The following is a 22,916-nucleotide window of genomic DNA, read 5'->3' on the forward strand; positions in this document are numbered from 1 at the left end:
TTTGCAAGTGTATAACAATTATTTATCATTTCTATCAATTCCCTACAACTTACAGAACAGTAAAATTGCTCAAAAGAAGATGAATGGCTAAAACCAGGTAACCTAGAGGGACATCCTCTCAACAGTGCACAGTTTTCCATTGAAGCACACATTTTTTCTATATTACATATTAATTCATTAATTTATGTATTTACTATTTAACCACTTACCATCTACCAAATTATGCCCCCAATGCAAGCTTTCTGAAGGTAGTGACTTTGATTTTTATGCTAATGAATTCCAAATGCCTGAAACCAGAGTCTCTGAAGTACTTGCACAACAGAAAAATAAAAAAAACTGCAGAAAATATAAGTTCTATGGAATGAAACCGAATAGTTTTAATTATTTTACATGGACAGTATTAAAGGATTTTTTTTAACTGTAGGCACTATAGTGTCAAATTTCTAATAATACTACCTACAAAAAAAAATCTTTATCACAAAATGGAAAAAAAAGAGCTTTATTAAAGGAATTATATATATGTTCCTATCCAGGGATCTCATACTAGAACACATAGAATTTTGCCTTTTAGACAAGTTCTCTACTAAAGCTTGCCAAAATGTCAAAATATGTTAACATTTTTCTTCACCTACTTCATGGTCTTCCCTCAAATCATCCAGTACATAGAGGATTTAACAATCTCCATTTTTATTACAACTATACCAACAGTTAGAAAGAATCCATTCCACAAAGTTGATTTATGTGTGATCATATTTAATACTAAAGATGCCTCATCAAAATACCCTAGTTCCACAAATGTCCTGAGGACATCAATTTCTTTTTTGTCCGGAGTGTAGAAGGTCCTTAGTCTCCTAAAAATCTTATTATTCTACCCAGTTTATCATTTCTTAACTCCCCATTGCTACTGTTTTCTTTATCCATTTGAAATCCTCTCTCTCCCATGAAGTCCATTTTATCCCACCTATAGTGAGGTGGTAGACCACCGTGGTTAAGAGCATACGGTTTTGGAAGCAGATATTTCTGGATCTTGGTCCACACTTTGACGCTTAACAAGCTTGTCCTTGGGACTTCTTAGCTTTAGGCATGAAGCATTTGCATTTGCAATTTGGTGAGTATAGTAATGACTGGGTCTTTTTTTTTTTTTAATTTAGTGAACCTATTTCAAATCTTATTATTCACCTTGATAATTCACTGTCTAAAGCTTACAATATTCTCACTATTGGAGTATGTAAATAACATTTGGGGGAAATAAATCAGTGAGTTGGCAAGTACAATCCCACCAATGAGCTGTGATGAGACTTCTCAATATCTGCACCCTCTTTAGTTTAGATTAACTTTTCAGGAGCTAATTGTAATTCCTTTCTGGCATGATGTTCTTATGCTTTTGCTGTTGTGATCTGCTTCACTTTCCTTTCTTAGCTCAACTAGTTTTCTGTGTACCCAACTTAAATGTGTTTCCATGTCAAAATACAGACAATTTTGAAATCTGACAGCAAGACAATACCAACTTGGACACATCCTGGAAGGAACCACCAGAGGTTTCGCGGAAGAAGTAGAATGACTGCTTTGCGTGGAGAACATCCCGCCCTGAGTTCCCTGAAGCATTGGGCTTGGCCACATCCCAATTTTTCTTTCAGCAAAAATAGAGAAAAGGGAAAAACTGGGATGACTAGTTAAGCAAAATGCAAGCTGCTTAAAGATTAAAGAAGCACAAAGGATATTTCAGGAAGTCTGGTCAACTGAAAGTTTGGACTCAAAAACCATCAGCTTGTTGGATCAGAAAGGTTTAGGAATTTAAACTTTATAAGAGAAAACAGAATTACACCAGTCTTATTGAGTGTGTGTGTGTGTGTGTGTGTTTGTGTATCTCTATTGATACATACATATATATTCATTATGCATTTTACCTTTATTTTAAATAAGGTTTCCAAGCAAATGGTCATGTTTGAGCAAATACCTTCCACTCGCATGGTGACACTGCGAGAAACAAAAATAAAACACTAAGCATATTAAAATGTGTAAATATTTTCTCCTACTGATTTTATTAGCTGAGCATCTCATGTGTATGTTGCCCCTAATTCAATTCAATAGGTTTATTTTCTTGATTCTGCATTTTTCTTCAAGTTGGGCAGAATGCCTCTGAGGTGACGGTGGCTGATCTATTCAGACTCTGGGGTCGCTCCAGTGAAGAATGCTTTTATTGCTAGCTCAAGCTTAAAAAAGAGCTGCTTGTTAAGCATAAGACATCAGAATACCATCCTGAAAAAGCCTTAAAATAGGGCACTGTACATCACATGTGCTCTGCTAGTCTCCCTTGGAGAAAAAAAACAAAAAATATAAAACTGCGTGTCTTTTTTTTGCAAATAAAGCACAGTATGCAGAGTATGATTTTTAATAAAAGGAAAAATAGTGACTGCTTTCCAACTAGAATGTGAAGACTCCTTGACTACTTTATTCTACCATATGAGCTATTGTAGAAATTAAAACATCTATATATTATGGATTATTTTTAGAAAAAAAGCTCTGCTTATGGTTTAGGTACCACTTAACATAGGATATAAGAAGTCTCATAGCTTAAAGGATCAAATAAGTGTAGGAATACATTATAAACTGAATCAAAATAGTTGCTCTAACTAGATTAGAAGTTCACTTTGTAAGGTCAGGTCAATAAATACATTGCTGATTTTCAAGATGGCATAAGAGTTACAACTGTCATTTTTCTCATATACTGAACAGTTAACATCACTAGTTACTAACAGTACCTTTTTAAATGTTTAATGCATTAATGAATGGTTAATTGTTAATGCATCTTTGTAGCGCCCTGACATTACCTGAGTGGAGCACCTGTTACATAGCTTCTTTGAAAGTTAATGGAGCAGAAACTGGGATTCAATTACATGGAAATATAATGAAGGGAGAAGAAAGGAGAAAATATTAGCCTTTCAGAAGCACATAATGGAAAAAAACATTTGATGATCTTTTATCCTTCTCACATGCATTTTAGTTTCTTTTTTTAATCATTAGATTCTCAATTATTATATTAAGTTACGCAACTCTTACCTATTCTAGGCCTCCAAATAGTTTTTACTTGTGACTTTAAATATAGCTAAGAACTGCAGTCCTGCCATTTATTGAAACTGCTTTTTTCCCCCCACTAAAATCTGTTGCAACCTAATCACTACTCACATTGGGTAACCAAGAAAAACTTGAAGCCAATGATGTGGGACACAAAGTCACATGAGGGCCAAATTGTCTTGGGCTCCCGGCACTGCCAGCAAAGCTATCTGCAACTTCTTGCTCCATTAATGAATGTTGAGGGATCCCTGGTCTGGAAAATCAGAATGATCCCTTATCTTAGAATTATCTATTGTCCAACAAATGGCTTGCTCTGCTTCTGTGATAAGATATTCCACTTTAAAAGGAAGCACCACGGCATCTTCTAGAATCCTCTGTTCGTCAATATATTTACTAGCACAACTTATTGATTGATAAATTACAAATATTTACTAGCAAAACTTTTTGATTGATAATTTACAAATATCAAGACTGAACAACTCAAATTGTTTATAATGGACCAAATAAATTTAGTTCTTATGAATAACAAAGGGCATCTTTCACAGAAAAGTGAGTTTACATTTACATGGGCTTTAAACTTTTTGAAATATTTTTATATTTTATTCAACTTGATTTCTTACACCAGTCAAGCAGGAGAGCTTTTTTATAATGACAAACCACTCCAGAATATCACTGGCTTAAAATAACACAGGCATATTTCTTGCTGATGCTACTTGTTTATCATGAGTCATCAGGGGCGCGAGCTTTGCTTTCTATTATCCACACTCAAGGGGGTTCTATTTCTGTGCTTCCTTGCTTGCAAAGGTGGGGGAAAGGGAGCACAGTGACTGATGTGCTGATTCTTAAACTGTCTGCTTGAAAGTGACTCATGACACGTCTGCTCTCAGTTTATGGGACAATGTAAGTTACAAGATCCCTCCTAACTTCAAAGGAAATGAGAAAGTTTAATCTTGTTCTGTGTCTAGAAAGAAAAGAACCTGAATGTTTGGAAGAGACCACAGCTCCATGAGGAAATACAGCCAGGAAGGCAAGTCATGGAAACCAGGAAGATTTTTCTAAAGATGATAGAATGGATAGTTCCCTACATGTGGCAATGCTTTTCCTTTTTGTTCATAAATGTCATCTTCTCACCATGCCACAAGGCCGACAATTTCATTCTTCACTTCTTTAAACTAAGCAATGCCTTGATTTAAAAGGACAATACCTTTCCTAACATCTTGGTGTGAATTAGTTATGGAGAGATGATGGGAGAGTGCTTTCCAAGATGGAAAGACAGCACACTCATGACTCAGGGATCAATTAAGTGGTATGCTGCAGGCTGATCATGCCAATAGGGGTTTCTAGAGTGCAGCATGCAAGGTGATGAGGTCTCCATGACTCCTGCAGTATGGTGGGGTGAGGAGGATGAGGTTAACAGGCTCTTCTCACTGAACGGCATAACAGTCTCTCTTGATAGATAGATGATAGATAGATAGATAGATAGATAGATAGATAGATAGATAGATATAGATATCCCCTAGGATAGGGTCTCTGTACACATTTTTACAAATACTACATCGTGAAGGAGTTAAGTTATATATCCTCCTATAGTTATATTACTCAGAACTATGTAGAACAAATTAAAAGCAAAATAAGAATTAAACAGATGATGCATTTAAACTGTAAGCTTTATGCAAATGCAAAGTGAGACAGAATTTCCTTGAAGTTGCTGTGTTAGTGCTATCCAAGGACAGGTGGCCCTCCGTATCCAGGGGTTCCCCACGGATTCAACCAACTGCGAATTAAAAATATTTGGGGAAAGTGTTGCATTGTTGCCGATGTGTACTATGCAGTTAGGCCTATGGGTGGCTGCATCTGTACTGAACATGTGCAGATTTGTTTTCCTTGTCATTATTCCCTAAACAATACAGCATAACAACTCTTTATGTAGCACTTACATTGGTCTTATGTGTTTATTATAAGTAATCTAGAGATGATTTAAAGTATACAGGAGAATGTGCATAGCTTATATACAAATACTACTTTATATATAAGGGACTTAGTCATCCATGGATTTTGGTATCCACCGGGAGGAAAGGGGCGGTCCTGGAACCAATCCCCTGCAGATACCAAGGGACAGCTGTAATTAACCATTCTGGTGAAGGTCAATTTGGAACACTGAACTTGAGAATTAGAACCATGGAAAAAGAGACAACTGATAAGATTTGGAGGCATACTTCTCCTAAACACACTGAAGTATCCTGAGACAGAAAGAATCAGAAGTTGATTCCAAAATCATGTTGTATATTGCTTGCTTGACACATGTATGTGCTTTCTGATATTAACAAGGTGCTTTGATGTTTTTGTTCATGAAACTTTTTTGAATGGAGCTTTCATTGAAATCTCATATTATCTTCTGATCCTTTTCTGCTAATGTTCTCATAACGTACTATCATATTTTCAATCCATAGTTTTTATTCATTCTTTTGGTTTAAAAGCTCCAAAACTCCAATGGAAAGATACAAGTGGCTTTAGGCAAGTCATCTATTATGGTGATAATTTTTCTTGCTTAAACTAAGAAATACTGAAATATATCATAATTTAGAAATATAAAGGATTTTGTTCCAGGTTTTCATGAATTGCTAGCTTCAGGCTGATTTTTGTATTTAGGGTATTTAAAATGATTGAAATTTTAAATTGTTGGAAACAAAAGAGTTTTAATGAAGTTTTTTTATACTAACTGCAGTGTGTTTCTAAAAGATACAGTAATAAAATGAGTGTTTTCTTCCATGTTCATCTTACTTTTTCCCATTAAAAAATAAATAAATCTACTCTAGCACAGTTTACTATTCAACTCCTTAATATTAATTCACTATGCACCTTTCAGTCATTAAGCTTTTATCTTGATTTCAAGTTTCTAAATTTGCAAAGCATTTTTGTGATGAAGTTTGAAAATAAATTGTCTAACGTTATTGCTTTACTATTTAAGCTGTATTTTTATTAAAATACCATTTGCTATCTTACAAGGTCTCATAAAAGTTAGAATATATTTAAAAAATCTATTGCTGAAATATACCTGTACCTTTTTACACTAGTAATTGCCTTATTCTGAATGCCTACATAAAATCCAAGGCACACTTTTCTTCATTTACTCTTCTGTCACCCTGCCCCTTGAAGTTGGAAGACGACAAGAATTTGAGTTCTGGCTTTGCCACTTACTAGCTGTCAGACCTAAGTCTAGCCATTTACCAGCTCAATTTAAACATGCATCAAAAGGAAATAATAAAATCTGCCCTGCCTTACCTAGTTTTTGTGTTGTGAAGATGAAATGAGTTTTAAAATCATAAAAAACATTGATAATACTAACATGTTATAGAAGCTTAAACTATTAATATCACCATTTAATTATTAGATAGGTCTCTTTACCCTTTGGAGTAAAGAGTTGACTTTAACTACAATGAGAATTAGAAATATTACTAAAAGATCTAGATTACTTTTGTGAAAGACTGGAAGATTACAAGTATCTGCATTCTGGGTAGATTATTTGGTATCTCAGTTCTACTATGTGTTCTGACTGAGTTTATCAGCCATCGTTCACTGGCCTATGGGGAAACAAAACAAATGTCTTCTCTCATATGCAGTTTAGGACCTAAAAATACACATACTTCAGTAACAATCTTTTCTCCATTTTAGAGTAAAATTTCTTTCTTTCTGTGGAGCTGAAGACGTGGTGAGAAGAGCTAGAAAATAGGATAGAAAAGGAGTTTCAGACGCTTGGCATTCAGAGCAGAGCCATTGTGTTCACTACAGTCAGCAGTGAGACCCCACAGGAGGTTTTAATTGTTTCCTGCAGAGCCTTTTGACTCAAAATGGCTTATTTTCACATGGGCTATGCCCCATCTGAAAGAGTAAAATTAATTACTAAATCCATATCACAATATTAGTAACTTTAAGAAGGGTAAACTGGTAGAGATACTTCAGAGAACCAGATATTTAAATTTAAATGAGAGAGACCTGGTGACTGTTATGGGGATTTATATCACTTTCCACCAGGATATCCATGTGTGATTGATTTATTCTAAACTCTTCAGAAAAAGAATCTGATCCTGGGAGAAATGTCACTGACTCCAAGTAGATATGAGGCATCAAAAAAGCAATTTTAATATAAACAAAGAAATTGCAGATAGATTTTTAAATAGCCAAATCTAGAAAATATGTGGCATGCTAAATGAACTGATAGGGAGATATCTTTAAATTAAAAAGATAGTAGACTTTTTCTCTAAATCTTCTTATTGGATTAACAAACTTTACCACATAACACTGAATGCCCTTTGGATAAGGATGGGTCTTCCCAAATATGGTTTGCCTTCTTTGTTTCTTTATCTGTTAAAAAATTAATGTTTCTCTTGAGTTGTTCTCCTATAGCTTCTTGCCCATAGATAATATTTTCTCCTTAACTAAAGCAACAAAACAATCATGATGTTCTTTACCTGTGGCTAAAAGAAATCAAATCAAGGGCCTTCTGTTCCTACTGTCATCTAGAATGTCATGCTTCACATTTCAAAGGAAAAGTAAACTGTATTTTTCAAACACCCTTTCTCCATTTCCTGAAAATCTTAGTTGGGCAATTCCAATAATAAGACAATCACCACATCTATCAGCAAATGACTGAAAGATGGAAAATAGGAGCTACGTTTTCATTAATACATGGGAGCTATAAGATAAGAGAATCAAACTCTACATGGGCAGGACTTTTAGAGATAACTGTTTTAAGACATGGAAAGAGGAAGCTTATTTTCAGAAACTTTGAATATATTTAGTGTCAGCTGGACTTGAAAGCAGAGTCAGCCCCCTCTCCCACACAATCACATATAGTTGTAGTCAATTGCCTTTAGACTCCTCATGCTTCCATTGCCAACTGCCTCCTTCCTATCTCCAGTGTAGACCTCTGGATGCCAAGCTCAGATCCCTCCCATTTTCTGTCTTTGTTCGTGCTACTTCTTTCATCTAGAATTTTTCTCGTCATGTCTATGGAAATCCTTCCTAAGTTCCTTCAAGATGAACAACTGACACTTGAACAACACAAGTCTGAACTGCATGGTTCCACTTAATATGTGGATTTTTTTCAATAAGTATGTGCAGTATTATAAATGTATTTTCTCTTCTTTACAATTTTCTTAATAACATTTCTTTTCTCTACCTCACTTTATTGTAAGAATAGAGTATATAATACATATAACATACAAAATATGTGCTAATCAACTGTTTATGTTATTGGTAAGGCTTCTGGTCAACAGTAGGCTATTAGTAAAGTTTTGGGGGAGTCAAAAGTTATACATGATTTTTGACTGTGCAGGGATTGGCACCTCCAACCCCTGTGTTGTTCAAGGGTCAACTGTACTTGAAAATTATCCTGCCCTTCTGCACCACTCACACAGCACACACTGTACTCCCCACCTTCCTCCCCCTCACTCAGGCAGTCAATCTCGCTCTGTTTTACTTGGCTAATGACTTTTTTGGAGCATTCAGTACAGTACATCCTGACTTCACTTCTGTTAAATCACTTACCTTGCCACTGACAAGTCTTCCTCCTTCCCTGTTTCTGAATTAGAGGCTTTATTTCTCTCATAGATCTATCATCAGGTTACCATTTCCTGCAACTTGGATTGAAATTCCCATCATTATGAAAACAAATATTTATTGAAAATGTACTAGCTGCACAGTCTTAGTTCATTGACTCTCTTGGAAGAAACAGCCAACCAGGTGCTTTGCCCAGGGAAGGTTCTGTGAAATGCTTGAGTATCACTCGAGAAAGAAGGATTATTTTGAGAATTTTCTCCAGCCCATTCATATTAGTTACAGAGTAGCTTGTCAGTAATTCCTAATTGCTTTAGATGACTTGGCCATGGAGGTAAAACCTAGAACAGTTGTTTTCATGAAAGGATAAAGTTTGAGAAATATGATGGCCAAATTGTGAGTATCTGGTATCACAGAAAACAGAAGGCATTAGGAGAAAGCACCAGAAAATGGATTCTATAGAAAAGAGTAGGGGACTGGTTAAGAGATGCCTGCCAAGTGAATTGGAAAGGGGGGCAATTTGGAGTGGGGTGTAAGAGAAGGCTCTGCATATAAAGCTACACTACCTCACATTTTGTCTAGAATTAACTCTGGTCCTAAGGAGATATTTAAGAGGAGAGAGACATTATCAATGATTCATACTTAGAGAGTGTCTCAATCACCCAGGAAACATCATAGACAGATGTACAGACTATACCCACAGCGGTCCTAATTCAAGTAGGTAGTGTGCAGCCAAGGACTCTGCACTTTTAATAAGCACCCCACGTAACTCTCATACATGTGCTCCAAGGGCCATTCTTTGAGAAACCGTGGTAAAGACTACAAAGTTTCACTGATAAAACATTCCTAAGACGCCAGTATCTCCTAGTTAATTTTACAGCCTGGCCTGTCCATGGATCTGGTGTCTGAGGAGGAAGAAAATATCTGGATGGCTTCATGAACAGATTGCTCCCTATTCTTATGGCCACCAGAGGTCCAATTTAAGAGACAAGAAAGAATCTATAGTTTAGACACATTCAATCTAAAGGCCCCACATCTGTTCCATTTAGTACTACATGCTTTCAGCTGAAGAAGATATAGTTTTTCTTTCAGAGATTTTAAGTTGCTTAAAGTCCAATAACACACATAGTTTTCAGTAGTAAATGCTCTATAGCTATTCCAATGAGAATTCATGAAACCTCACAAAAGCCAAACGTTAGAGAATAAACACAATCCTTTCACTTTTTAACTTTCAAACTATATCCAAAGAGCACAATTAAGTCTCTGTACAGTAATTTTCTCATGAAAAATGGCCAGTAAATGCTTCCCATAGATAATTTATTTTAGTGTTATTGATTTTTTTCCTCCTAAAAAGCTGTATTGAAACATCAGCCATTAAGGCTTATAGAGCTTTGCAACATCTGGCTATGATTGCAGACAATTGCTCTATTCCTTATTCTTGAGGCTCCATATAATTCCACAGAGAACACCTTCATTAGCTGCCTACTATTCCTCTTTCAGAAGGCACCTGGGGAATATCGGAAGGCAAAGCAATGGTTATTGTCCATAAATTACTTATGTCATTTACCCACAGCGTTTGCTCCCTGGTGTTGTGTTAGAAGAAAATTTCTTCTGTATTCATTACTTGGGAGAGCTGTGCCCACTGTATTTCATGAATTAAGTTATCCATTTTTAAATTAGAGGCATACTAGCACATAGCCTTCCACTTAAACAATTTTGCATAAGTAAAACTCATCAGTAGGTATTAGTCTATTTTGTTAGTGGAAAGAAACAGAGAAACTGACTGGCCAATTGAAGCTGAAGGATTTTTATGAAAAAGATTAGAGTAACTCAGGAAACTCCTCAGAAAGCTGGAGCACAGAACATGAAAAATGAGCATGAGCAAGGAAATATCAGGTAGGTGCCAGGGCCAGAGCAATTCCGTGTTTCCCCGAAAATAAGACCTAGCTGGACAATCAGCTCTAATGCATCTTTTGGAGCAAAAATTAATATAAGACCTGGTATTATATTATATTATATTATATTATATTATATTATATTATATTATATTATATTATATTATACCTCGTATTATATTACATGACCTGGTCTTTTATTATAGTAAAATAAGGGTTTTATGTTAATTTTTGCTCCAAAAGATGCATTAGAGCTGATTGTCCAGGTAGGTCTTATTTTCAGGGAAACACAGTATGTGAAGATACTGCCTACTCTGCCACTGGAGAGGAAACGGACTTGGCTGCTGCTGCCATCCTGGGAAATGGGTGTGGCTGCTGCACAAATGAATGCATCCCACTGTCTCTGATTTTGTGTCACTTCTCCCAATTTAAAATAACAGGAGGATTTTGGTCTTGTTAGCCAAGTCTAGATTTCATTCTCAAGAGAAGCCTGAATCTGACTAACTTGGGTTTTCTGGAGCTTTAGTAGGATTCAAGCTCTACTTCCCACCAAGACTTATAGAGGACACATAGGAAGGGGATCAGATGCTGGGCAATCAGAAAATCCTTAGGTCCGCTACACTTAACGGTAAGACCCAACAAAAAGTTTGAATTAGGTTTCCTTCAGAGCTAATTTTTAACATGGCTAATTTTTAACATGGGCTATACCATATCAGAAAGAGTAAAATTACCCAGAGTCAATTCTCCTTCTATCACCATATATTGGATAGCCTTTACCCCCATCTACTACCCTCCTACCCCCTTACCCTCTGGTAACCACTAAACTATTGTCTGTGTCTATGAGTTTTGTTTCTTCATTTGTTTATCTTGTTCTTTTGTTGTTTTCAGTTTTATATACCACATATCAGTGAAATCATGTGGTTCTCTATGTTTTCTGTCTGACTTATTTCACTCAGCATAATAATCTCAAGTTCCATCCATGTTGTTGCAAATGGTGCTATTTCATCTTTTCTGATGACCAAATAGTATTCCATCGTGTATATATACCACAACTTCTTTATCCAATCATTTATCGAAGGACACTTTGGTTGTTTCCATGTCTTGGCCATAGTAAATAAAGCTGCAATGAATATTGGAGCACATATATCGTTACTGATAAATGTTTTCAGATTTTTTGGGTCGATACCCAGGAGAGGGATTGCTGGGTCATATGGCAATTCTATTCGTAATTCTTTGAGGAACCTCCACACTGCCTTCCATAACGGCTGCACCAGTCTGCATTCCCACCAACAGTGCATGAGGGTTCCTTTTTCTCCACAGCCTCCCCAACACTTATTATTTGTCCTGTAAATCTATGTAACTTTACTAACAATTGTCACCCCAATTAACTTAAAAAAATAGTAAAATTAGTTACCAAATCCATATCACAGTATTAGTAACTTTAAGGAGGGTAAACTGGTAGTGATACTTCAGTGAATCAGATATTTATGCCCACAAAGATAAAGTTTATAAACATACAAATGTGTAGCTGAATAACATTACATAAATATGAAATTTTCCATCCTTTTCCCATACCATCTGTCAATAAACATTTATTTAGTGTTTTCTATAGACCAGGTGCTCTGAGAGGTACTGGAAACGCAGAGGTGAATTTAAGTCTGTTTTTGTCCTCATTGAACTGATATTATAGTAAAAGAAGACATATGTGCAAACAGAAAATTCAATAGTGTAGCTTGTGTGCTTCATGAAATCATGTACACAGCACAGTGGAGGTATAAATATGTCAGAGGTCAAATCCAGCTAAGCAGAAAGAAAGACTTCCAATTAAAAAATTAAAAATCAATAAACTAAGTTTTAGAAAATAAAGACATGGTTGCTGGGGAAAGTAGGAGAATGGATTCCCAGGCATGAGGAAAGTATGGAGTCACGTGTAATTTGGAAATGGGTGAATGTGTGTATGTTGTTGGGGGTGGGAGGTGAGAGTAGGGAGAGGTGGAATCATGAAATAAGACTGGAGAAATAAATAGGATCAAAATTTGGAGAGGCTGTCCCAAATAGGAAATTTCAGTTTACTACGTAGGCAATAGAGAATTATTAAAGGTTTTTAATCAGAGGAATATTATATTTTACTTTGGGCTTTATGTCTAAGCAAATATTTTATAAATATTTTTCTGTCGTAAACAATGAATTGGAGAAGGCAAGAGGAGCTAGGAAGTTCTGATCGATTTTGGTAGTACCTCAGACAAGAGAAGACAGCCAAAGCTAGCACAATTGAAGTATTGATGGAAATTGGGAGAAGGATTTGAGAAATAAGAAAAAAGAATTGACAGGGATTTACCACTAGTTTCACATCAAGAGTTAGAAGAGGGGTGGAGGAACATGCTGGCTAACAGCCAAGCTTTGGTTCCAATGGAAGAGGAATAAAAGATTTAACAGAAAAAGAAAGGATGTCAGAAAATTTGAAAATACAGATTTGAAATGCAAGAGAATTTTTCAGTTGGAAGTATCTCTGTTAATCACCAGGATGGACTACACGAGATCACTCTGGGAGAATATGTACCATAAAGAGAGAAGAAGACAAAATATTGTGTTGAAGCACAGCAGCACATAAGGAATTGACAGAAAAGAGGAGCCTGCCATGGGAATAAAGGAGGTCATGGGAACCAGGGGACAGTGGTCACACAGGATGGTAGGATAGAGAGAAATCGAAAAAAAATGGCTTGACTAATACCATATTAAACTGAAATTCTTTTCATTGTCTGTAAGGCCATCAATAAGAGGGACAGTGCCTTTTTAAAACCCAAACTACCCAGCATCTAATAAAACACCTGGCATGTGGTAGGCACTCAGAAATGTTCTTTGGATTGAAGTATAAAATACATTTGCTGCCAGAAAAGGAGTTGGGGATATCATAATACCATCCAAAATGTTCCCCTAACACGTCTACGTATCAATGTGTTAACAGGCATACTTTGAGCTGAAACAGTCATGGTTTCCATATTTCTACCTTCCAATAAATTGAGAGAACTGTTGTCAGCTGGTAATCTAATCAGGAAGGTATTCATCTGCCATAAAGGAGCATCTCTTATCTGCCAATTAGAAAAGAAATGCCAGTTACAGAAGAGCAGGACAAAAAAGCAATTGGTCAAAGACCTCACTCACAGAGTTCAGATCAACGTTGGTTCCTGTGAGATAGATACAGAGCAGTCATTCCCAGAGTAATAGCAGTCAGTTACTGTAATTAATCACTGGCAGGGATTTTGCAGAGCATCTTAAGGGGCCTAAAGCTTCCTTAGTATTATAGTTGATTAAGGGTATAAAAGTGAACTTGGAGTATTTACTGAGATATCAGTTAAGAATACCTAGCAAGGGCCCTGATAAAATTACTGAGCATCCCAGGATAGATTTATGTGGGACAAATACAGCATGGAACACTCAGAGAGGATTTGTGTAATTTAATATAAGAATAGAGGAAACTAGACACTGCCAGAAGCAGAATAGACTCTTGGTTAAAGGTTTTCAATAATTCCTTAATTGGGGATTTAGCTTGCTAAATGAGGAAGCAAACTCATACAAGAAACCTAATAGGAAAAAGATATAATTTCAGTATCTAATTTTACTTGTGCTAAATGAGTAGTAGAATATAAAGTCTTCTCATTCCATAATATAGGCCTAGTTTGTTAATAAATCTTTTGATTGTGAATCCCTTCTGTATATAAATAGATATAAAAGTATAGATATAAAGCTAGGAATATAGTCATATGATAAATACAGATATATAGAGATACATATATAGATAATATAAATGTACATATGAATATACATGTGAATATAGATACAGATGTAGAGATGGTTATAGATATGGTTATGAATATGGAGATAGAGATAGATGTTTGAACTAAGTACATGCTTCCTGACTATTGTAGTATCGATTCAAGTGACTTAGGGCAGTTAAAAAAAGTAAGTAGTAGGGGTGACCGGTTAGCTCAGTCGGTTAGAGTGTGGTGCTGATAACACCAAGGTTGCCTCATGGGCTACAGTGAGCTGTACCCTCCTTAAAAAAAAAAGAAGAAGAAGAAGAAGTAGTGCTGTCAAAAAGTTTATTTTGCATTATGAATATTTACATATAAAATGACATGATTTCTGAGATTTACTCCAAAATATTATGTGAGGGAAAATAAGTGGGGCATAGACCAAACAGGACTAGCATAAGTGGATCACTTTTGAAGCCAGGTGGATATATAGATGCTTATTTTACTAAGTTATCTACTTTTGCAATTATTAAAATGTTTTTCTGCAGTGAAAAGTTTTTAAACAGTGAAAATGTATTTCTCCTCAGAGTGCTATATGTAAAAATATCATTGAATTAGGTACAAAACTACATGGTAGAGATTATTAAGTCAGAGAATGTTCGAGGGTAGTGTGAAAAAGGGGATGGGACTGGAAGCAGGATATTGAAGAATGGGTACAGTTTGGAGAGGCAGAGGCATTTGGAGGGCATTTTAGGCAAGTGAACACGATGAGGAAAGGAAAAGAGGAGCTATGTCATCAAACAGTTAAAATACTAGTTTATAAAGGTAATGGATGAGTGGTACAAATATTGAATTAGAGAGATCTGAATTGTGAAAGTCCCTCAGCGCTAAAAGGTTCAAATTCATATCTGCATAGTAAGAAATAGGAACCCACTGACAGTTCTTGAAAAGAGGAATAATATGAAGGAATTTATTTTAAAGATTAATCTGGTATAAGAAGAAGAAAAATGGATAGACTAGTAGGAAGCCTTATTTAAAAGCCTGTCAGTAGCTTCAGAGATGACGCGGTACAGACCTAAATGGTATGGTCATTGTGAAAGGAATGGATGGATAAGAGACAGCACTTGAAGCAAGAATTAAATGAGCAGTAACTCTCTGGAAGCAGAGGGATAGACATAGCACCAAAGTAAAGAGAACATTAAAGGTAAGTAAATCAAAGTTTTATTTATAATAAAATAATTTTGGCAAGAACTGGGGAGTTGATTCAAGGTTTTAAAAGATGACATGTTGAGCTATATTTAAAAATATAACTCCATTTAATTTTCCAAGTTGATTTTTTTTAGTAGGCCTGATTTTCTTTCTCATTCCATTTTTCTTCAAATAGAGAGCAATATGTATAACTGATATTCTGAATGCATATTATATGTAGGCAGGTATTCTGAATAATACAAAAGTAAGTATGCAAAGACAGGGCCAGTCTATTCAAAGTCATACTGTGTAGAGAGGAAAAAAATTAATGTACATTATAACACACCTACACAATAAGTCAATATTTATGAACCTCCATTCTCATTAAGAATGTGAAGAACATCTCAATTGTTAGTTAATGCTTATGCACATCTGAATTTATTAAGATTGGGCATAAAAAGCAAGAGGCTAGACTAAAAACTAACATTAAAATACCCTAGTGAACTTAGCTCAGTATTCAGGGAACTGAGTATATTTTATTCTAATAAGGAGCAGCCTAATGCAATTCAGAGTCTGAACAAATACAATCCTACACAGAGGAGAAAGTGTCAGAGTGACAAGATGCCAACACATTATGACAGCTACTGCGCTGCCTGACCTGGAACATTTATGTCTTTTCTAAAAGTGCATAAAAAGCAAATTTCATCACTGCTTCCAGCACATCAACCTCACATTTTCAGTTTTTATTACCCATAATCCCACAGGCTCTGATAAAACATCAAACTGAAGTTCATTAGTTAACATTTTTAAAGGACAGGATTTTAAGATGCTCCCTCAGGTGCCTTTTCAGCAATTTTACTTCATATACCAAGTAGCAGACAAATCACTGGCCCTGAAAACAGCCAACACTACTGTTATTATCAACAATAAAATCCACCCACAAATTGAACCAGTGCCAACCAACCACTGAAATGCTGACAGCATCACCGGATTTTCCAACTGTGGGCACATGAAAAAGCAGCTGTGATTCCCCTCACTAAATGCAGATGGTGAGAAGTTAAGAGTGCTTTTGTTGATGTTCAGAAGAATGGATACTGATGGAAAAGCCACTAAGAACTTCCACAGATATACTCAGTGATGTGGCAGTTAGTTCCAGATATTAGTTACAAACTGATCTTTTCATCTCCCACCTGCTTCTCTTCTTGCATTTTCTTTCTCAGATCATTGCATTACCATGTACCCAATGGTCCAATCTAGAAACCTCCAAATGGCTTTTTCTCTGCACTCCTCAACCACCAAAGTCAGGAAATCTCAATTCCGTCCCCTCCTCTCTGGTCCCACTGCCACACTTTAGGTCCTCTCATTTCCATCTGGACTATTAGTAGAGCTCTTAAATGGGCTTGTGTTTGGCCATAATCAATTGCTAATATAGTATTCTATCTTTAATAAATGATTAGATGATAGATTCTAGATTTGTTGCTAGAAGATTTAGAAACTAGAAATAAAATAAGCAATTGAAATCATTTCCATTCTTAAACTCAGATTCAATATTTATAGGGTAAACAGATAAACTCTTTAATTAAATATTCCAAACATTCCAAGAAACGCAGTTTTTTTCAGAGACAAAAAGGATACTGAGATACTTAAGGGGTTAAAGTAAGATTTAAAGATTTTATCCTCCTGTTAAGGTTGGTCAAAGATGTGTTTCCCAGAATCTTCTCCCTGTACACATTTGCAAGTGTTACAAATCTGAGTTCTTAAGAGATTCATTTTCCGAAAATTAATATAGCGTCTTTGATTTTAAATTTGGAGGTTGATACAGGCAATGGGCTATTCCTTTTTCTGCCACAGAAACAAATAATTTCTCCCCAAACCTGAACTCAAAGTTGGGAGGAATTTAGTCAGATCTACTCTATGAGTGACAGCTTTAAAGGGGGGTCTATTGATTACAGTGTCCCTCTGCACCGAGGCCACTGTTACAAGCCTTGTCAGGGGGTAGGCCTATTGCTATGTGACCAACAGTCGCCTTGGAGACACAGCAAGAGCAGCATCATCCAGTGCCCTTTTCTTTAGCTTCTCACTTTGAAAACCACTTACACTTGAATGTATTATTTAACATCTTGAAAAGTGCATTGCGCTTGCAGACTTTCAGAGCTCAAACAGGTTTAAAAAGCTTTGAAAACCTTTCTACAACTAAAATAACTCTGCCTTTGAAAGAACAATGCACAGTGCTCATATCAGGATTATCAGCAGTGAACTTGGAGGAGTAAAACAATTAAATGAACAGTTTTATGAAGTTTGGTGGCGTGACCCCCACCACCCCCCGCAACTCACCCAAAACGCTTAAAAGGGCCACCTATGTCATAAACCAATTATTCTCCCATCATTCTTGAAAGAAGTACAAAATTGCTGTAGCCATAGCCTCAAAGGTAGTGTTAAATCCGAGACACACAATAAATGTGGCAAAGAGAATCGAAATAACTCGGTCCGACTTAAAGAACGAAGTCCAAAATAAAGCTGACCTGATGTTCAATTTCCTGACAAACGGAATAAACTGACCCTGTTGATTGAATGAGAGATTGCTAATTCAATTAGGTCATTTAAACAAGACCTAATGAATGTATATGTAATTTTTCAACACATACATTTAGCTACAACTTGAAGCTCAGGTGGGAAGAAAGAAAGGATCTAGTGTCTCTGTACTGTCAGCTTAGCTAGATCTGAAATATGCTTCCCAGAATTCTCTTCTCTGTATGACTCTGGGCTAGGGCCTACCACAGAGAAATGTGTGAGAGAAATTGACTCCAGAAGTGAATCAGGAGTCTTATTTAGCTTAGCAGGTCAGTGTAGTGTCCAATGCAAGTACAGCTCATGTATGTTGTTGCAGATACACAACTTGGTTAGCTTCGGTCTGGTCTCCTTCCTGCATTTCTCCAACTCCTGGGTGCACTTTTATGATACTGAAAGAAAGTGTCAGCTTCTCCTGCAGGTCATCAGCCTCATCAAAATTACGGGATTGAAGGTGGTAAAAGATCAACTCAGTTTCCAGTTTAACCTTGTGGATTCCAGAGTATCCTCCTGGATTCCAGTTTGTACTTGCTCCTCCACTTCACACCCATCTCCTCTTTCCAACTCCCTGCTTTTTCAGGCCCAGCACCAGATGAAAAAACAATAGCTATATGTAAATTGTTTCACCAACCCCTACACTTGCAAAATGTCAAGTCCCTCTAATAAATCCCTTATTCTATCTCATTCCGGATGGTGTTGTGCCTCTGAACAAATTCTGTGATAGGTGCATTGCTATCCATTGTCCAATTAAAACCTCACAAAGCCTCATTTTTAAATAAGTTGGAAGAAAAAAATTGGGCAAAATGCCTAAAGCTACATGAGTTTCTATGGCACCAAATTCAAACTTTCTGGAATTTTCTCTGTGCACATAGCTTGATGAGGCTCCTTCTCCCTAATCAAAACACATTAAACGTCAATTTAGGAATGGCAGGGATAAGCTACATACTTCAGAAGAAAGAGCCAGCCTAGACTGATAGGACCAGAAGGAAACCGATTGATTAGACAAGGGCAGAACTGAGAAGCAGATGATCAAGTTAACATTAAGGTCTGGAAATAAGTTCTCAATCATTGGATACCAAAGATTCTCAGTAGGATTTTCCAGGAAGACAAATCCTCACAATATAGAGGATAAGTTAAGAATGGGACAAGTAATAAGACAGAAAAGAACCAGAAGACACCAAGTCCAGAGGACAACCGAGGCAGAAGGTCTAGAATTTTGGAAACTTGGATATCAAGCATTTTATAAGCCTACTTTATTTAAGGTAAACTTGGGTGCAATATAATTCAAAACACAGAGGAAAATGGAAAAAGCAAACCCATAGTTGAGAACCAGATTCAGGGATTGAACGAGCAGGAGAAATGTGCAGGAGGATGGATGGATTCAGGAAATGGCCTTTTCTGCCTTGAGGTTCGAGCTTGTTGGTTGAGCTGAGAACCATTGTCCATGGAGCCTGATCTAAGCCCATGAATGACCTTGAGATTTACATATGAGGAGAAAGATGAGATCCAGTCAGTCATGAGGACTCAAGCTCAAAGCCAGATTAGAGGCAAGTTACGGTGACTTGATGTTGAACTACAAGGCATGTTCCCTGAGATAGTGTCCCTCCTTCTGAAAATCAGGGTTAATCCCGTCAGTGCTATACATTGAGGTCAAGTAAACCCTGCAGCTAGGATGAACCAGAGAACCAGAAGCAGTGACAGAGCTACGAGGCTTGAAAAATAAACTGTATATAAATAGGTGTATAAACTCTAAATGAAAGCTAAATCTTAAAAATGGATGATTATTAAGTGACTGACCTGATTTTATATGTATATATGTATATGTATATATATATATATATATATATATATTGTATTCCATGTATGTAATATTTGTATACTCCTCAAGTAATTCCTCAAATAACATTGTTTCATTCAATGTCATTTTGTTATAATATTGATGAGGTGCTGTAGAAACTTAAGTCTTGTTAATATCAATCAGCTTATGGTAAAATTGGTTTCATTATATGTCATTTTGCTTAAAGTCACAGAACCTAGGGACTACGTTAAGTGAGGACTTACTGTATGTGATACATGATGTACATAATGGAGAAAGAAAATACATACTCTCTATATATGTAAAGAAACTATGTGGACCCCATTTTCATGACCATTATATTTAGTAAAGTATAAATTAAAGTCAGTTCAGTGATTAACTGAAGTTCCTAAATTCAAAGAACTAGTTTTTCCCAAACTACTTACATTGGGGTAAAATAATTTTTCAGACATTACTTACATGAGTATGTTTTTTTCTCTTCAGTAGTTATAGAGATCCATTATCCCACATTAATGTGTGCTTTTCAATTTTCTTGAAAATTGTTATTTTTTGCCACAAACATGTAGATAAACAAGGAAATTGATTAAACTTTGCTTTGAGGTCCTACTACTTCTGGAATTTACGCAATGGGATTTCAAAGCTAATGAGTTCACAGATGTGTATGTATCCTGCTGCCACCCCCTACACTTTACTATATACAAACGTATATGTCTTTTGAAAATAATCCAAGAGGACTCTTATGCAGCTACCAGCTATTTATAGCCAGAAAGGAAATATTTGAAAAGGATACAGTAATGACAGCTTTCTTTTTGGATTATTAGATACCTTGCTTAATGATAACAATTTCTGTAAATACAGACCTTCAAGACTCAGCAAATAAAAACTGCCACTGCCAAGACATGATAAAGTTCACAAAAGAAATCAACTTTGGCAATATTGGCTTAGGCCCCATTGCTAATGATTCATTTTAATATTCTCTGTCTTGCTGAATTATTACACTTACTTTTATTTGCTCACTGTGTCCTAACCAGCAAGAAAGCTATTAACATGTTATTCATGCATGTTCCTTTCTTTAGATATTCTATTTTCTGTTCCCCTCCACTGGAGGTAATAGCTTTAAAATGCGTATTAGATAATTATGCTTTCGTCTGTGCATAATTTTAATCCATTTAATCTGGACCAGGAAAACCTATCCTCTAGCTGAGCTAGGATCACCGAGACATTTCTAGGTTTCTCAATCCTGAAGTTTGATGTACAGTAGAGAACTGGGCTGAGCTGATCTCCAGAGGGAGCTTGGGGATAAATCATATCATGACCAGTATTATCCATTATCCTCAGGCTAGCTGTTAGAACTAGAGAACTTTAGTTCTCACAGGGAGTTTTAGAAAGAAACATTTATAGTAAAAGTTCTGATCTCACGAAGATCACTTATATTGCCATTTGAAAGAGCTACGTGTAGGTGAGGATTGGGAGGGCAGGGCAGTTGGCTGCTATCACCAACAAGTATTTGATTGACCTAAAATACTTTGTTTCGAGAAAGGGCATAGGAGATGCTATTATGAGCTACTGGGATTCCTATACAAGTGGAGTGGTACCAAGGCCGGTGGAGAGGTCTGTCCCTGTGCAGCAATAAGGGGATAACGGGATGCTTTGACTCTGCAGAAGTGAAAAAGAATGATAAAACCAGCTAAGAGTGAATCTACATGTTATTAGCACCATTAGCCGGCAATTCTTAACCACATGACTGATAAACACTCCTCTCAAAAGAAAAAAATGTGTTCGTCTAAGTTCTAAACAAATACTGCAGTTCTTATTAAGTTTTAATAACATACACAAATATATATTATGTAATGATATATTAATATTATATATGCAACTTGTTTTTATTTGTGTTTACAATTTAAAACAGAGAAAGTTATAATATTTTTCTCTGGTAAGTGCAAATTTTAGTTAACAAGGAAAATATTTTACTGAATTTGAATAATTCCTTTACATTTTGTTTTTCACTTTCATTGTTAGTTGTTATAAAACTAAAGAAAAATCTGAACATGAGTACGGAAAGTAGCAGAGAGAAGCAGGTACAAGGAAAAACAGTTGCAGTTAGAGCTGGGTCAAAGGACGGGGAGAGGGCAGGGGTAAGAGTAGAATAAAGTACCAGACATTTCAGAAGAGACTGGTTTCAGGGAGATGGAGGAAGACACCAAGGAAGGAGTGACTGTTTTCTCGAGGAGCCAAGCCCGCCACGCATGCAGAGGGAGCAGGACACGTGAGGACGCAGTGACGCTCCACGGCCTGAACAGGCTGCTTCCGGCTCCCCCAAGGCCATGTCTGTGGGTTTTAAAATTTATGTCGCTCAGGCATGTAGAGCTGCTGAGGGATTGGTCAATATTTCCTATGAGAGATGGACAGAAGAAATGGGCACTGACCAGGCTGTATCTGGACAAGGCCACTTTAATATAGGATGGAAATGTTGTTACAGGGATGGAAGTCCTAGGCAATTTTTTTGATGTGTTGCTGTCTAGTGAATTCCAGGTCAATATGTTAGATTGCCAACCAGTTCATGAGCAAGCTACTCAGGTCCAAACTACAGTTCTTGTTGTGACCAGTGGAACTGTGAAGTTTGATGGAAACAAACAACACTTCTTCCCTCAGAACTTCCTGCTGACTGCTCAGTCCATTCCTAACAATACTGTGGACAATTGCCAAGTGTTTGCTTCGTTTTTCAAGATTGGGCTAGCAAAAGGGGGCAAAAGTCCATTCTTCTTTGGTCCGTTAGTTCCAGCAACACAAATTTATGTGAATTAATTCATTTCATTGCAGAAGCACTATAAACCAGTATGTGCTGAAATGAAATTTCTTTAATGTTTTTTAATTCCTAGCAGTACCTTTTCTAGCAGCTGCCATTTTGCGTCACTGCCCTTAACAGCTTTAATGCTAGTTTTTTACATTCCTTATATATACTTTTGCTAATGATATTCTTACAGTAGCATTACAAACCATGATCTTTGTACTAACATACTATGAGCCCAGCCTATCACAAAAATGAAATCCTTTTATAATACTATC

General features: G+C 36.4%; 1 pseudogene; it reads left to right on the forward strand.

The window, feature by feature from the left end:
* The first annotated feature begins 22,159 nt into the window (after positions 1 to 22,159).
* Positions 22,160 to 22,681, forward strand: LOC109448212 (NTF2-related export protein 2 pseudogene; annotated as a pseudogene).
* The last annotated feature ends 235 nt before the right edge of the window (positions 22,682 to 22,916 follow it).

Source organism: Rhinolophus sinicus, chromosome 3, assembly GCF_057876585.1.
Source record: "Rhinolophus sinicus isolate RSI-liver-muscle chromosome 3, RSI-T2T, whole genome shotgun sequence".
NCBI lineage: Eukaryota > Metazoa > Chordata > Mammalia > Chiroptera > Rhinolophidae > Rhinolophus > Rhinolophus sinicus.